Here is a 17,742-nt window from a genome sequence, read left to right as displayed (position 1 = left end):
TCAAGTTGGTGTTGTTTTAACCTTCGCAAGGACCGGGCGTAGCCACACTCGGTTCAACTAAAGTTGGAGAAACTGACACCCGCTAGTCACCTGTGTGCATAGCACGGCGGTAAAACCAGTCTCGCGTAAGCGTACGCGTAATGTCGGTCCGAGCCACTTCATCCAACAATACCGCCGAACCAAAGTGTGACATGCTGGTAAGCAGTATGACTTATATCGCCCACAACTCACTTGTGTTCTACTCGTGCATATTACATCAACGCATAAAACCTAGGCTCGGATGTCACTGATGGGGAACATAGTAATTTCAAAAAAATTCCTACGCACACGCAAGATCATGGTGATGCATAGCAACGAGAGGGGAGAGTGTTGTCTACGTACCCTCGTAGACCGGAAGCGGAAGCGTTAGCACAACGCGGTTGATGTAGTCGTACGTCTTCACGGCCCGACCGATCAAGCACCGAAACTACGGCACCTCCGAGTTCTAGCACACGTTCAGCTCGATGACGATCCCCGGATTCTGATCCAGCAGAATGTCGGGGAAGAGTTCCGTCAGCACGACGGCGTGGTGACGATCTTGATGTTCTACCGTCGCAGGGCTTCACCTAAGTACCGCTACAATATTATCAAGGATTATGGTGGAGGAGGGCACCGCACACGGCTAATAGATCTCAAGGATCAATTGTTGTGTCTTTGGGGTGCCCCCTGCCCCCGTATATAAAGGAGTGGAGGAGGGGGAGGGCCGGCCCTCTCTATGGCGCGCCCTAGGGGAGTCCTACTCCCACCGGGAGTAGGATTCCCCCTTTCCTAGTAGAACTAGGAGCCCTTCCAAGTAGTAGGAGTAGGAGGGAAGGAAAGGGAAGGGAAAAGGAGAAGGAAGGAAGGGGGCGCCCCCCCTCCCTAGTCCAATTCGGACCAGCCCATGGGGAGGGGTGCGGCCACCCTTTGAGGCCTTTCTCTCCTTTCTCGTATGGCCCATTAAGGCCCAATACGAATTCTCGTAACTCCCCGATACTCCCGAAAATACCCGAATCACTCGGAACCTTTCCGATGTCCGAATATAGTCGTCCAATATATCGATCTTCACGTCTCGACCATTTCGAGACTCCTCGTCATGTCCCCGATCTCATCCGGGACTCCAAACTCCTTCGGTACATCAAAACTCATAAACTCATAATATAACTGTCATCGAAACCTTAAGCGTGCGGACCCTACGGGTTCGAGAACAATGTAGACATGACCGAGACACGTCTCCGGTCAATAACCAATAGCGGAACCTGGATGCTCATATTGGCTCCCACATATTCTACGAAGATCTTTATCGGTCAGACCGCATAACAACATACGTTGTTCCCTTTGTCATCGGTATGTTACTTGCTCGAGATTCGATCGTCGGTATCTCAATACCTAGTTCAATCTCGTTACCGGCAAGTCTCTTTACTCGTTCCGTAACACATCATCCCGCAACTAACTCATTAGTTGCAATGCTTGCAAGGCTTAAGTGATGTGCATTACCGAGAGGGCCCAGAGATACCTCTCCGACAGTCGGAGTGACAAATCCTAATCTCGAAATACGCCAACCCAACAAGTACCTTCGGAGACACCTGTAGAGCACCTTTATAATCACCCAGTTACGTTGTGACGTTTGGTGGCACACAAAGTGTTCCTCCGGTAAACGGGAGTTGCATAATCTCATAGTCATAGGAACATGTATAAGTTATGAAGAAAGCAATAGCAACAAACTAAACAATCAAGTGCTATGCTAACGGAATGGGTCAAGTCAATCACATCATTCTCCTAATGATGTGATCCCGTTAATCAAATGACAACTCATGTCTATGGTTAGGAAACATAACCATATTTGATCAACGAGCTAGTCAAGTAGAGGCATACTAGTGAAACTCTGTTTGTCTATGTATTCACACATGTATTATGTTTCCGGTTAATACAATTCTAGCATGAATAATAAACATTTATCATGATATAAGGAAATAAATAATAACTTTATCATTGCCTCTAGGGCATATTTCCTTCACCACGGTCAACTAGGGACGATACAAAGGTAGCCAGTCTTCTCCGTGAGGAGGTCTTGAGGTTCTTCCCTTAAAGGGGTCTTGAATCCGCTTGGGGGATTGTCGGTGTCAAAACCGGCGGATCTCAGGTAGGGGGTACCGAACTGTGCGTCTAGGCCGGATGGTAACAGGAGGCAAGGGACACGAAGTTTTACCCAGGTTCGGGCCCTCTTGATGGAGGTAAAACCCTACGTCCTGCTTGATAAATATTGATGATATGGGTAGTACAAGAGTAGATCTACCATGAGATCAGAGAGGCTAAACCCTAGAAGCTAGCCTATGGTATGATTGTTGTTCTGTATGTTGTCCTACGGACTAAAACCCTCCGGTTTATATAGACACCGGAGAGGGTTAGGGTTACACAAAGTCGGTTACAATGGTAGGAGATCTACATATCCGTATTGCCAAGCTTGCCTTCCACGCCAAGGAAAGTCCCTTCCGGACACGGGACGAAGTCTTCAATCTTGTATCTTCATAGTCCAGGAGTCCGGCTGAAGGTATAGTCCGGCCATCCGGACACCCCCTAATCCAGGACTCCCTCAGTAGCCCCTGAACCAGGCTTCAATGACGACGAGTCTGGCGCACAGTTTGTCTTCGGCATTGCAAGGCGGGTTCCTCCTCCAAGTACTTCATAGAAGATTTTGAACACAAAGATAGTGTCCGACTCTGCAAAATAAGTTTCCACATATTGCCATAGAGAGAATAATATTTACATAAATCTAATCTGCTGACGTATTCCGTAGTGTGACGCACCACAGCCAAGTCTTTATTCGAATTGTTTTATTGTCCCACCTCAGCGTGTTATGCGAGGCGGTTTCCTTCATGTCTCGTCGAAGCAGAGATTGTGTCCCCTTATTCCGGGATTCTCATCAATACGGGCATGGGTAACCCAACCGTGCCATTGATTACGGCGCTTGGGGATGAGCGAGTTTTACCAGGCTGGTGGGGACACATAGTTGCGTCCATCCATATAAGGGGATAAGGATCCACCTTTCCACCTACGCCTTCTTCCTCCTTTGCCTATCCATTCTTGCACACTCGAGCTCCAGCGCCCAAGTCCGCACTCCCCACCTCAACCTTCTCCAGCCATGTCCGGAGCGGGAGGCAAGTGGATGGTCTCCTCCATTATGGAGGGACACATCAAAAGACTAAGGAAGGCCGGATACTTGTCTAACGACATTGCGCACCGGCTTCCTGAAGAGGGGTAGCTCATCCCCACCCCTAGGACCCATGAGAGGGTGGTGTTCCTCCCCCATTTCCTCCGCGGACTGGGCTTCCCTCTCCACCCATTTGTCCGGGGGCTCATGTTCTACTACGGCCTGGATTTCCATGATCTGGCCCCGAACTTTGTCCTCAACATCTCGGCGTTTATCGTCGTGTGCGAGGCTTTTCTCCGCATCCGCCCCCATTTCGGCCTATGGCTCAAGACTTTCAATGTCAAGCCGAAGGTGGTGCGCGGCAACCAGGCGGAGTGCGGAGGCGCCATGGTGGGCAAGATGCCCAACGTCTTATGGCTCGAGGGCTCCTTTGTGGAGACCCTGAAGGGGTGGCAATCGGGATGGTTTTACATCACCGAGCCGCGCGATCCTGAATGGGTCGCAGCCCCCGAGTTCCGATCCGGACCCCCTACGCGGCTCACCTCCTGGAAGGAGACGAGCTTGTCGTGGGGTAAAAAAGGAGAGCCGACCGGACTCCAAACATGCGTCCAAACCCTGGTGGATAAGAAGCTCAAACTTGTCAACATAGTCCAGGTTATGCTCATCCGCCGGATCCTCCTGTGTCAACAACACGCTTTCAACCTGTGGGAGTTCGACCCGGTGCGGCACCGAACTCTGAGCAGGCTCTTCGACACGACGTACGAAGATGCCTGGAAGGTGCTTTTCAAGGGCGCCGAGGCCCCCACATCCGCCACCAAGGATCGCGGATTCAGTACGCAGCGTCACGCTCATGCGGTAAGCCGTTTTTACCTTTTACAGGGTATCAGTTTTTCACAGTTTGACTCCATGTGGGATCTAAGCTCCCTTACCTTTGACAAGATTGGCAGGAGACATCCGGACAGATCAACTGTCCGGCTCCTTTGCCCGAAGGCCCAGCGGACGCTCGTTTGGCGAAGCTGCTGGTTTCGGCACCCCATGTGGTGCTGAAGAAGAAGGCCAAGAAGAAGGCCACGGGGACTCGAAAGAGTGCTTGACGCCTGGAGGTGTCGGATCCCTCATCCAACGACTCCAAGATGCACTCCTCCCATGAAGACGAGGAGGAGGAAGAAGAGACCCCTCCCCCTCCAGCGGGGGAGGGAAGAAAAGGAAGGCCGCCCCAACTAGGGAGGCCGAAGGGTCCAAGAAGGGGAAAACCCTTCCTTTGGACTACTCCACCGACGCCGACGACAGCGGAGAGGAGTGGCCGCTGGCTAAATCATAAGTATTCGGATACCAGAGTAATTCATAGTATTCCTTTATTGCACAGCTTTCCCTTATGTCGAATATGTTTATGCAGCCCACCCAAAGACCGGCTCGACGCGTCGTCGAGCGGTTCACTGGACTCGTCGGATGTGAATTCGCTTCCGACGGCTTCCTCCCCCCGTCCTACGGACGACACCGAAGTGTTGTCCCAACAGGTTCCAAGCCAGGAGGAGGTGGTCCTGGAGGCGCCGCAAGGCGACCTCCCGGACCCCAGGAGTGAAGGGGATAGAACCCGCTAGGGCTCCAAGTCCGACCCTAGGCCGGACACCGCTTCGGAACCTTCAAAGGTTCCAGAGTCCGGCGGGCGACCTTCTTCCAAGAGGAGCAAGCCCACCGTCCCGGTGACCCCCGTCCAACCGGAGGCGCCGGACAATCTGTTGGAGGTGCTCAAAGGTGCCTCCATCGACGAGGAGCACCGCACCATTATGAGTGCGGTGGTCCAGAAGGTTCAGTCTGCCAAGAGCGGACTGACTGTAGCTTGTACTAGCCTTTTAACAGGCTTTGAGGTAAGTAAAGAATGTGTAAATAATATTACCGCATAGACAATAGCCCTTGATGCTCTGTTTGGCGTTCGGCAAGAAAAGCCGAATAGAGGATCAAATAAAATTCGCAGGAGTCTAACAAAAAGGAGTCGATACGTGTATGCAGGCTTCTCTGCTGGCGTCCGCCGCACTGACTGCGGAAGTGGACACGCTAAAGCAGAACCTCGAGCAGTCCGAGCAAGATCTCGAGCGTGCCAAGAAGCAGCTCGAGGACAAGGAAGGTAAGAAATACCTTGTTTAAATATATATATAAAAGGTGCAATTGCAAAAAATGACAGGATTATCGTGGCTATTGTAGGGGCCACGTCTGAGGTGGCGACCCTTAAGCAAGCGCTGGTCGAGGCCGAGAAGAGGGCGGCCACGGAGCGCACCGAGCGGGAGAAGTATGAGGCCGAGGTTGGCAAGGTGCGGCAAGAGCTCCAGGCTCTCATGGAAAAACATGAGAGTTTGGAGCTTGACTCAAAGACGCGAGCGTCCGAGCTCGCGGTGGCTATTGAAAATGCCAAGTCTGCCAAGGCCGAATCCCAGAAGACCCTCCAGGAGTTGGATGAGGTGAAAAAGATAGCGGCGGGTAAGGCATTCTTTATGCAAAGCAAACACATAAACGTAAGTTACTTGTTACTTACCCGAATCCGGAGCTCTCCAGGAGCATTCGCAGATCTTCCCCGTAGCGTGTCCGATGCCGCCGCATTCTATCGAGCCGAGGAGGGCAGCTCGACAGAGAAGGTGTTCTGGTCTCAGTATGCTGAGGCCGGACACCCCGTGCCCCTGAGCGACCAGCTGAAGCAACTGGTCGAGCTCCACAAGGCGGCCGAACAGGCCATGAAGGGCCTCATAGTTCGGCTGTGGCCTGGAGAGGCTCTGCCTGGGAGCTATTTCGGGCTGGTGCGGCGGCTGGTGGGGGCCTGTCCAAGGCTCGAAGTCATCAAGCGCTCCGTCTGCATTGAAGGTGCCCGTAGGGCCCTTGCCCGTGCTAAGGTGCACTGGGGCAAGCTGGATGCTGAGAAGCTTGTGAAGGACGGGCCACCGCCGGGGAAGGAGCATCGCAAGCCCGAGAATTATTATAAGGATGTTCTGAAGGGTGCCTGCCTTATGGCGGATGAGTGTTCCAGGGATGTAATTTTTGAGTAAAACTCGCTCGTTTTGTCCTGTGCGCTGAAAACTTGTTCATATGCGCTAAGCAATGCTGTTGGAATTTAAAATATTACCTTCTGTGCGGCTGTTTATCAATTCTGAGAGATGGCGAGTCGTCGGCTTCTGCCCCCGTGCCGCTAGTGCTGGGGTGTTCGGGGATAAACCTGAGCGCTCTTTTTCCCATGTTTGGGTCCTTCGAGGGAGGCGCTCAGCACAACGAACAAGGCAATCGGACTATAATGCTTGAACACTCTCACTTAGCCATAGAATTCTATAATTTTAAATTTCGGCGAAGCCCCTGGTATTCGGAAGACCGAGTTCGGGGCGCTATCCACGCCTTGGCCGGACAGAGCCGACTCCTCGCTCTAAGCGGCATAAGTCTTTAGGGACTCGAAAAACCTCTCGAACAGCGACCAGCTCTCGCTTCATCATGACAGTCAGTTTTAGCTTTCTCTACTGAGGTGCTCGACCCAGCTCAACTGGGGCACAATCGCAGTAGTTCTCCTAGTGCTACCTTAGCCGATATAGCGGAACGTAAGGCACCAAAACATAGGAGCCGGGCAAACCCAACTATTGACCCAAGACATGATTCGGAGCCGATGCATATAATGCTATAAGTTCGGGGTGCCGCACTTGTTAAAGTGTTCGGACTTCTCACACCATATTGAGGGGTACTAAAGCCCCTGGCGTATTTTGGCCGTACCAAAGTGTACGGGTGCAACATGTCGTTAAGGAACATATATTTGTAAAAAAAGAGTAATGCAAAAATAGACAGAAGCTATGCATTGTTTATTAAAAAGGGCTGCGATCAAAGCAGAACGATACAAATAATGCGATAAGCAAAAGGTTGGACTATTTAACATGTCCGTTCCAGGGGCAGGCTGCGGAATGGTATGCGAAACAGGTATACTGCTCGTGATAGAGACCACCTGGGAGTTCCGTAATGCGGCATGGCTTGTCTGCTTCCCTGGTTCTTGCATCGTTTGTGCGGCAATTGAACTGCCGAACAGGCCTTCCGAAGAGTGGAGTCCTGAAAGTAAGAGAAAATTAAAAAATCGGCAGCCCCTGGTGCGGTTTAAGCCGTGTTTCGGGCGTGCCGTGATGGTGCCCCTCCCCCTGTACCCATGGTATTTCTAGAGCGTAGTTATGTACGCGAAGTACTGGTGTCGCATTTTTGCGAGGGCTGGGGTTGGGGCCGCATTGCTACGCCTGCTCGGAACGTGCCAGGCGGTCTTGTTGTAGGTTACTCCGGGCGCGCTTGACGGTGTCCGGACGTTTAATGGCCGGACTGGAGAACTGCCTGGAGAGGCTGCTTTGTACTTCCGCTGCAAGGGCCGCCGTGTGCTCCTCCGTTCGGAGGGAGCGTTCGGTGTTTCCATTGACCGTAATTACTCCTCGAGGGCCTGGCATCTTGAGCTTAAGGTATGCGTAGTGCGGTACCGCATTGAACTTGGCGAATGCGGTTCGTCCGAGCAGTGCGTGATAGCCACTGCGGAATGGGACTATGTCGAAGATTAACTCCTCGCTTCGGAAATTATCCGGAGATCCGAAGACCACTTCAAGTGTGACTGAGCCTGTACAGTTGGCCTCTACACCTGGTATTACGCCTTTAAAGGTCGTTTTGGTGGGCTTAATCCTCGAGGGATCTATGCCCATTTTCCGCACTGTATCCTGGTAAAGCAGGTTCAGGCTACTGCCGCCGTCCATAAGGACTCTAGTGAGATGAAATCCGTCAATAATTGGGTCTAGAACCAATGCGGCGAATCCGCCATGACGGGTGCTAGTGGGATGGTCCCTTCGATCAAAGGTGATCGGGCAGGAGGACCATGGGTTGAACTTTGGGGCGACTGGCTCTATCGCGTATACGTCCCTTAACGCGCGCTTCCGCTCCCTCTTGGGGATGTGGGTTGCGTATATCATGTTCACCGTCCGCACTTGTGGGGGAAAACCCTTCTGTCCACTGTTGTTCGGCGGCCGGGGCTCTTCGTCGTCATCGCTATGCAGCCCCTTGTCTGTATTTTCGGCATTTAACTTGCCTGCCTGCTTGAACACCCAACAATCCCTGTTGGTGTGATTGGCCGGCTTTTCGGGGGTGCCATGTATCTGGCACAAGCGGTCGAGTATTCGGTCCAAACTGGACGGGCCCCTAGGATTTCTTTTGAATGGCTTTTTCCGCTGACCGGATTTATAGCCTCTGAATCCGGCATTAACTGCCGTATCCTCAGCATTGTCGCCGTTAGTGCGGCGCTTCTGCTTGTTGCGACGCGACCTGCCACTACTGTCCCTGGTATCCGAATTACCAGGGTTCTTGGTCATATTGTTGCTACGAGCAAGCCAGCTGTCTTCTCCCGCGCAAAAGCGGGTCATGAGTGTCGTGAGTGCTGCCATAGATTTCGGCTTTTCCTGTCCAAGGTGCCGGGCAAGCCACTCGTCACGGATATTGTGCTTGAAGGCTGCTAGGGCCTCAGCGTCCGGACAGTCGACTATTTGATTTTTCTTTGTTAGGAACCGTGTCCAGAATTGCCTGGCCGATTCCTCTGGCTGCTGAATTACGTGGCTTAGGTCATCGGCGTCTGGTGGTCGCACATAAGTGCCCTGGAAATTGTCGAGGAATGCGGCTTCCAGGTCCTCCCAACAACTGATTGATCCTGCTGGCAAGCTGTTAAGCCAATGCCGAGCTGGTCCTTTAAGCTTGAGTGGGAGGTATTTGATGGCGTGGAGATCATCGCCGCGGGCCATGTGGATATGAAGGAGATAATCCTCGATCCATACCGCAGGATCTGTTGTGCCATCATATGATTCGATGTTTACGGGTTTGAAACCCTCGGGGATTTGATGATCCATTACTTCGTCTGTGAAGCATAGTGGGTGTGCGGCGCCTCTGTACTGGGCTATATCACGACGTAGCTCCAATGAGCTTTGTCTACTGTGTTCGGCCCTACCGGATTTGTGTCCGGCGTGACGGTTACCGTCTCGAGTCATGGGGCGCCCACGCGATCCGTAGATCGATCTTGTTTGCCTTGCCTTGTCCTCCAACATATCTCGCAGGTCTGGCGCATTTTCCCGTGCCTTGGTACGGGGTGCGGCTTGAGTGGAGGGCCGAGAGGCCTCTCTGTCGCGGCCACGAGGTGGCCGGTCGGCCGTATCAAGTGCTGGTGATGTAGGTTTAAGTGCTTCCTCCTCTAATCGGGGTAGCAACCTGCGCTTTGGGTAGCTCTTGGAGGGGCGTTCGAGTTTATGCTCTTCGGCCGCAAGGACTTCAGTCCATCTGTCGACTAGCAAATCTTGATCAGCTCTAAGCTGTTGCTGTTTTTTCTTGAGGCTTCTTGCCGTGGCCATAAGCCTGCGTTGAAAACGCTCTTGCTCGACGGGATCCTCTGGCACGACGAATTCGTCGTCGTCGAGGCTTGCCTCGTCTTCGGAGGGAGGCGTATAATTATCGTCCTCGACCTCTCTGTCTGCCGCTCTCTCATGAGGGCTGGCTTCTCCATCCTCCTGTGCTGAATCTTGCTGGAGGGGGTTTTCTTCGGCACTCTCCGGAGTATTATTATCTCCCGTGCTGGAATCACCGTATTTGCTTTGGCGGGATTTTGAGCGGCGCCGCTGACGCCGGCGCTTAGGCTGTTTCTTGGAGGGGTCATCCTCCGCTGTTCCATCGCCATCTCCTTCTTTTGGGGTGTCCACCATGTATATGTCATATGACGAGGTGGCTTTCCAGGGCCTAATAGGCGCTGGTTCTTCATCGTCTCCTGCATCGGCGTCCATACCGTCGATGTCTTCGGAGTCGAAGTCGAGCATGTCGGTTAAATCGTCGACAGTGGCTACAAAGTGGGTGGTGGGTGGGCTTTGAATTTCTTCATCGTCCGTATCCCAACCTTGCTGACCGTAGTCCGGCCAGGGCTCTCCTGATAAAGAGAGAGACTTTAGTGTCTTCAGAATATCGCCGAAAGGCGAGTGCTGAAAGATGTCCGCGGCAGTAAACTCCATGATCGGCGCCCAATCGGATTCGATCGGCAGGGGCGCGGAGGGTTCGGAGTCCGGAGAGGAGTCCGGCTCCTTGGAGTCACGAGTCTCGCGGAGTGCGGGGCTGGTGTTCGGCTCGATCGCCGTTGGGATCGCAGCCCCCGAGGCGGCGTCCAACCACCCATCCTCGATCGGCGCAGTTGGCTCCGAATTAAGGGTCGAAGCCGATGCGGGTGCGGCCTCCAGGGCACTGTTCGGCGGCAGAGCTAGATCATGCTCGTCGTGACAGTGCGGCGCGGTCGGCAGTGGCTCGAATCTGTCGAGGATCAAGTCCCCGCGGATGTTAGCCGTGTAGTTTAAACTTCCAAATCTGACCTGACGGCCAGGGGCATAGCTTTCGATCTGCTCCAGATGGCCAAGTGAATTGGCCCGCAGTGCGAAGCCGCCGAAGACGAAGATCTGTCCGGGGAGGAAGGTCTCACCCTGGACTGCATCGCTATTGATGATCGTAGGAGCCGTCAAGCCTAACGGCGATGACACAGAGGAACTCTCAATGAAAGCACCAATGTCGGTGTCAAAACCGGCGGATCTCGGGTAGGGGGTCCCGAACAGTGCGTCTAGGCCGGATGGTAACAGGAGGCAAGGGACACGAAGTTTTACCCAGGTTCGGGCCCTCTTGATGGAGGTAAAACCCTACGTCCTGCTTGATTAATATTGATGATATGGGTAGTACAAGAGTAGATCTACCACGAGATCAGAGAGGCTAAACCCTAGAAGCTAGCCTATGGTATGATTGTTGTTCTGTATGTTGTCCTACGGACTAAAACCCTCTGGTTTATATAGACACCGGAGAGGGTTAGGGTTACACAAAGTCGGTTACAATGGTAGGAGATCTACATATCCGTATCGCCAAGCTTGCCTTCCACGCCAAGGAAAGTCCCTTCCGGACACTAGACAAAGTCTTCAATCTTGTATCTTCATAGTCCAGGAGTCCGGCTGAAGGTATAGTCCGGCCATCCGGACACCCCCTAATCCAGGACTCCCTCAGGGATCTTCTCTGAGGAGGCGCTATCTCCGAGGAGAAGGTAACCAAGTGGATGAGCAAAGCTCTCACACGAAATATGAGCTAATCCTTTGCTAACCCTAGCTAGAAGGAATAGGAGGTCTATTTATAGTCTTAGCGCAAAAGGGGACGAAGTGGGGGGGGGGGTACATGGGATGCGGCCCAACACGTGGCGCCACACAGGCGCCGAACATCCGGGAGTTATCGGTCGTCCAAAGGCTCGCGAGGGTCCGGACGTCCGGTGCCTATCGGACGTCCGTAGATTCGGCTCGGGTGGTCTTCGGTCGGACGTCCGGTCGGGGTCGGACGTCTGGGCGTCGGTCGTCCGTAGAGCTTCGGAAGTGCGTAGTTTTGACTCGGGTGTGGAAGTGCCGGTCGTCCGGAGAGGGCTGGACGTCCGGAGCCTGGAGGTCGTAAGATGCCCGGGGTTCGTCGGTCGTCCGGAGCCTAGAGGTCGTCGGACGTCAGGGGTTCGTCGGTCGTCCGGAGCCTGGGAACTTCGAGCAGTTCTTCTTCTTGTCCAATGGACTTGGCGTCCTCACCGTCTTGTCCGTTGAGTGTAGTTGGTCCGTGGATTTCATCCAAGCACCTGATCACACATAGGGTTTCCACTTGAGGTAGTAGCCAATTCTCATGCATGGAAGGTGGTAGTTCGGAGAGGAGTGAGTTCACCTTATCTTTGATAGCCTTCACTCGAGCTCTTGTCATTGGTCCACGTGGTGTTGTAGGAGATGTAGGTAGGTCCATTGGGATGACCTTGGGATGCCCCGCATCAAGGGGCTTAAAGGGACGGATCTCATCTCCTCCTTCATCGCGCGCCGGGTGCTATCGCTACAACGTTGGGCGCACATCATCGGCCAGATGGGTGACCACCGGGATGCCACCCGGATGTCGTCCGGGAGGCTGGCGCCGGAGCAGGTGTCCGATCGGGTGAACGCCATCTCCAAGGCCGGGTTGGACCCTGATTGGCGCTTCGACAAGGCGCCCTACAATACCGAGCACCCGGCGCCCGCGGTGAGTCCTTAGTCTTCTTTTTTTTGCAATGTCCCAGCTTCTCCTTCATCCTGATGCGATGTGGGAGGTGTCGTGGTTCTAAGCCCGACAGTAGAGTGGGGGGTAGGTATGGAGAGGCAAGGTCCTAGCTATGGAGAGGTTGTAAACACAAGGGATGTACGAGTTCAGGCCCTTCTCGGGAGAAGTAATAGCCCTACGTCTCGGAGCCCGGAGGCGGTCGAGTGGATTAAGAGTGTATGAGTTACAAGGTGCCGAACCCCTCTACCTGTGGAGGGGGGCGGCTTATATAGAGTGCGTCGGGACCCCAGTCAGCCCACGTAGGAGAGGGTTTAAGGTGAGTTATGTCCGGGGCGTTACTAATAACGCCCCACATAAAGTGTCTTTACTACCATAAAGTCTACTTAATTACAGGCCGTTGCAGTGCAGAGTGCCTCTTGACCTTCTGGTGGTCGAGTGAGTCTTCATGGTCGAGTCCTTCAAGTCAGTCGAGTGAGTCCCTCGTTGGTCGACTGGAAGGCGACCTCTTCTAAGGGTGTCCTTGGGTAAGGTACTTAGATCAGGTCCATGACCCTACCCTAGGTACATGACCCCATCATTAGCCCCCGAATGGATTGAGGCTTCGAGTGAGGAAGGAGTTGATGTCGTTTCCGATTAACCTTTGCACTCTGGTCGTGCGTTGTTCTGGACCAAAGAATCTCTTCGTCGATGGTGAGCAACTTGTCTTCAGTCGACTCGATCCATTCTCTTCTTTCGTCGAGTGATCTTTCGGGCTTCGACGATCCCCGAGCGACGGATCGCGGGAAACCCCGCGTCTGACAGACTGATCTGCTGTTCGCGGATTCCGCGGGATGCGAAATTTGGGGACGCGCGCGAAGCGGAGCGGACCGCGGCGTTCGGATGGGACGGGACATAGACGCCTCGATCTCCGCGCCGCTTTCTTCGCCACGTATCCCGTCTGCATAACTGTTCCTGGATATGATTAGATCGACCGGGCCCACCTGTCATCCACTCGGAAGGGACCTTATAAATGCGCCCGGCGAGGATTTTTGTACTGTGCCTCAGCATTCTCTCTCTCTCTGCTCCCTTCGTCCCCGTCCAGCGCGCTCGCTCTCGCCCCCGCACAACTTCCCCTCGCGCATCTCGCCGGCAACCATGGCCAAGGAGAAGACGGCGGCGCTGGAACGTGCGAAGAAGGCGTCGGCGTCGGAGAAGGCGAAGGGGAGATCTACCAGCCGCGGCGGGTCTTCGTCCAGATCCCGCCTGCCGAAGGGCTGGGTCCAAGGAGACTGGATCCAGTCGACCATCACAGAAAAAGATCTCCTCGACATGGCCAACGAGGGCTTGATCCCTCATGGAGCTGCGAGGCTTCCGGGGAAGGAGTGGCAGCCCCAGCCAGAAGAGGGTGAGTGCGTGCTCTTGGCCACCCATGTTGATCGTGGATTTTCTTTGCCGCCGAGTATTTTCTTCCGTGGCTTCTTGAACTTCTTTGGAGCGCAGCTCCACCACTTTACCCCAAATTCTATCGCCTATCTTGCCGCGTTCGTGTCCATGTGTGAGGGTTTCCTGGGCTGTCGACCGCACTGGGGTTTGTTCAAGCATATATTCACGTGTCGCTCTCAGACCGTGAAGAAGGCGAGCCCAGGCGATGAAAGAACCCGAGTCGTCCAAATGTGTGGGGGTCTGGGGATCCAGGTGAGGAATAAGAGCACCTTCCCGCCCATGACCTTTCCCGAGTCAGTCAGAGGCTGGCAGTCGACCTGGTTCTACTGCCAGGACCAGTCGACGCCGGGGCAGTCGAGTGGACTCCCTCAGTTTACCATGGACCGAGTGAACAAGCCCTCCTCTCTGAAGTTGATTCCGGAGGAGAAAGCTGACGTGAAGATGTTGATGGAGCGCGTGGTGCAGTTGGTTCGGGAGGGAGTGACGGGCATGGATCTCCTGGAGGTCTTCCTTAGGCGTCGCATCCAGCCCCTTCAGTTCCGGAGCCACTGCATGTGGTTGTACTGTGGGACTGAAGACGAGACTCGAGTCCATCCAGAAGCAGTCGACGATGTCACTCTGGAAAGATGGATGGTAGCCGTTACCGGAAACAAGGATAACCCACGCGGAGCCAGAAGGATTCCTCCACTCGACCACAACAGCGATCCAAACAAGGTACGCTTGCTCTGCTCTCCACTGTGTTCTTGTCACATTCATTTCTGTTTATCCTGCCGACTGGTCGATTGATCCTTGTCTTGATATCTGCTAGGCCCTCACCGAGCTGTACTCGATGCCCAATGGGGCACAAGCTCCGACTGAGGAGGGTGAGGCGAGTGGGGGCGAGAGCCAGGAAGAGGAGGAATGGGACTCGGACGTTGCTGAGGATGATGATGACGATGATGATGATGACGGTGATGAAGATGACGTTGAAGACGAGGAAGAAGAGGAGGAGGAGGTCGTACCACCGCGCTCAGAAAGGCGGTCGAAGCTTGTCCACGACCCTTCGACTGAACGCGGTAAGGGGGTTGCGACCGCTGCTCAGTCGACCAAACGCCCTCGGACCACCTCTCCAGTGCCGACTGAAAAGGCGCCGAAGCAGCCCAGGGCGGCCCCGTCGAAGCCGATCAAGCTCCTGCCGAAGATGAAGGTGTCCATCCCCACCATATCAGGGTAATCGTGCTGCTTAAGTCTTCTTATTTTGTGTGAACTTTGTCTCTGGTTGACGCTGAAGTTAGTCGACTGATTCTTTGGAGTTGCAGTGCTGCTACTTCTGAGACCTCAGCCCGGGTTGATGACCATGAGATGGAGGACGCAGCAACTTCAAAACCAGGTACTGTATTCTTAACGCCGTTTTTAGTCGACTGACTCGCGATCTCTGATCCTAATTCTTCTCCGTAGCTCCACCCAATGCTGTTATCAATCTCCCTGATGATGATGAGGATGAGGAACCGCTGAAGCGCAGAAGGAGTAGGAAAGCGTCCGCCAGCAAGGTGCCCCAGGATGTGACGGCGCCTGAGATTCTGATTGCGGAGGAAGAGAACACCACTCGACACACGGTGTCCTTCGCAGATCCATTGACGAGTGCTCAGCAGCCCTCCCTCTTCACGACGCACCACGTCCCAGAGGACCAAGCTGGCGCGGCGAAGGAGGCGATACGCCAGGCGGGAATCATGATGGAGCAGTTGAAGACCATCCGGGATGCGAGCCAGGCAGCTTATGACGCCAGTTCTGCCCTCCAAAGCAATGTTCAGGTCAGTCGACCATCGTTTGTTCTGTTGGATATGCTACCAAAAACTTTTCCTTTCCGGAATTTATAGTAGTCACCCACTGGGTGTGTCGATTAAACTCCGTGTTAGCGGGGGCACGCTGAGTGCACCCGCTGGGTGTAGTCCCCAAGGCTAAGGTCGACTGCTGGTAGTCGGCCTTAGGCTTTATGATGTCAATCTTTCTGTCAGTCGACTATGTCGACTGGATTTCACAAACCGGTGGGGGCACGCTGAGTGCACCCACTGGGTGCAGTCCCCGAGACTGTGGTCGACTGCTTGCAGTTGATTACAGTCTTAAAGAATACATCTTTCTTTTTTTTTTTGAGGTCGACTGGTCGACTTTATCTTCAACAGGATTAGTGGGGGCACGCTGAGTGCACCCACTGGGTGTAGTCCCCGAGACTACGGTCGAATGCTTGTATTCGGCTGTAGTCTTAGAAACGTGTGATTTTTCCTTTTTCACTCGGAAGTGAATTATATTTGACATTTAGTCGATTGGTTCTTCGCAGAACTCCTGTGATCTTGTGGCTCGCTACTCTGAGCTGGAAAACAAGCACACTCAACTCGAGCTGAGCTTGAAGCTGGTTCAGGAGAAGCTGACGAAGGCAAAGGAGGAGACCGAAGGTATGTTTGGTGAGACCCTGACGACTGCTTTTCCCCTTGCTTGTTTCAAAATCTGATCTTGCTGTAACTTGCAGGTAAGGTAAGGGAGGCCCAATAGAAGAAAGACCTCGAACTAGCTGAGAAGATCAAGCTTGCTGACGAGAAGTTAGCTTCAGTCACCAAGCTTGAACAAGACAATACCAATCTGAAAGCTGCTCTTGGGATCGCCAACAAGGAGGTCAGTCGACTAAAAACTGATAAAGCTGCCCTGACCGACCAAGTCAGTAAGTTGACTGGGAAGAAAAATGATCTGGAGGCCTTCCTGAGTGGTCTTGCCAAGAAGCTGTTTCTTATGCTTGAAGGTAAACCTCTATGCTCGGCAAACATTTCCAATCGTGGTTTTTCCATTCGACCATCCCCTTGACTCAGTGATCATCCTTGCAGAATTTTGCCAAAACTTTGAAGAAGAAACTAGCCGGCTGGAGCCAAACCTCGACCCCGTCAATTCTCCGGTGAACGACGAAGTTGCCATGGATGTTTTCCGACTGGAGTCTCGTGTTGCAGCTGTCGCGGACTATCTCGCAAGGCTGAAGGCCGCCACATCTCGCATCGACTCGACGCTCTGGCCTGGGGAGACACTTCAGAATGACCTTGAGTCGCTGATGGCCCGCTTGAACACGATCCCTGGTCGAGTGCAGGAATGGAAGAAGTCCTCGGCTCGGTGTGGTGCAGATGTTGCTCTGTGTCTGGCCCGAGTCCACTATAAAGATGCGCGAGAAGAGAAGCTGGCGGCCCTTCGGGTGGCCAACACCAAGAAACACGACTTCAGGTCCTTTATGGAAACTTTCCTTGCGGCTGCCACTCGGATCGCCGACGGAATTGACCTTGATGAGTTCGTTGCACCTTCCAGCCCTCCACAGGAGGGGTAAAAAACTTCTTCTGGCTCGACGCTTTAAATTTGCCTCGGTATGCCGAGTGGAATTGTAACCGATAAACCTTAACAGGCTTAACGCCTGAGCACTTTCGGTTCCTTTAGATATCGATTCAAACTTGAATTTGGTGCTTGAATACGATTGCTTTTGGCTCGAAATGTCTTTTGCAGGTTCAAAGCAAGGCGTCTTTACTACAATCGACTTATTCTTTAGTCCACTTAGGCGAGCACTGGGCTGCGGCTAAGCCTCCGGGTGGAAGCCCGGCTTACCACTCGGTAGGATTTCTATAACTTAGGCGAGCACTGGGCTGCAGCTAAGCCCCCGAGTGAGGGGTTTACTCTTCACTCGGTAGGATTTTGATAACTTAGGCTAGCACTGGGCTGCAGCTAAGCCTCCGAGTGAGAGGGTTGCTCTTCACTCGGTAGGATTTTTGTAACTTAGGCGAGTGCTTGGACTACAGCTAAGCCCCCGAGTGAGAGGCTTGCTCTTCACTCGGTAGGATTTTTTACAACTTAGGCGAGCACAGGGCTGCAGCTAAGCCCCCGAGTGAAAGTCTGGCTTACCACTCGGTAGGATTTTTTACAACTTAGGCGAGCACAGGGCTGCAGCTAAGCCCCCGAGTGAAAGTCTGGCTTACTACTCGGTAGGATTTTGATAACTTAGGCGAAACGGATTCGCAGCTAAGCCTCCGAGCGGGAGTCTGGCTCACCACTCG

This window comes from Triticum aestivum, chromosome 3A, assembly GCF_018294505.1.
Source record: "Triticum aestivum cultivar Chinese Spring chromosome 3A, IWGSC CS RefSeq v2.1, whole genome shotgun sequence".
NCBI lineage: Eukaryota > Viridiplantae > Streptophyta > Magnoliopsida > Poales > Poaceae > Triticum > Triticum aestivum.
This window is presented reverse-complemented; position numbering follows the sequence as displayed.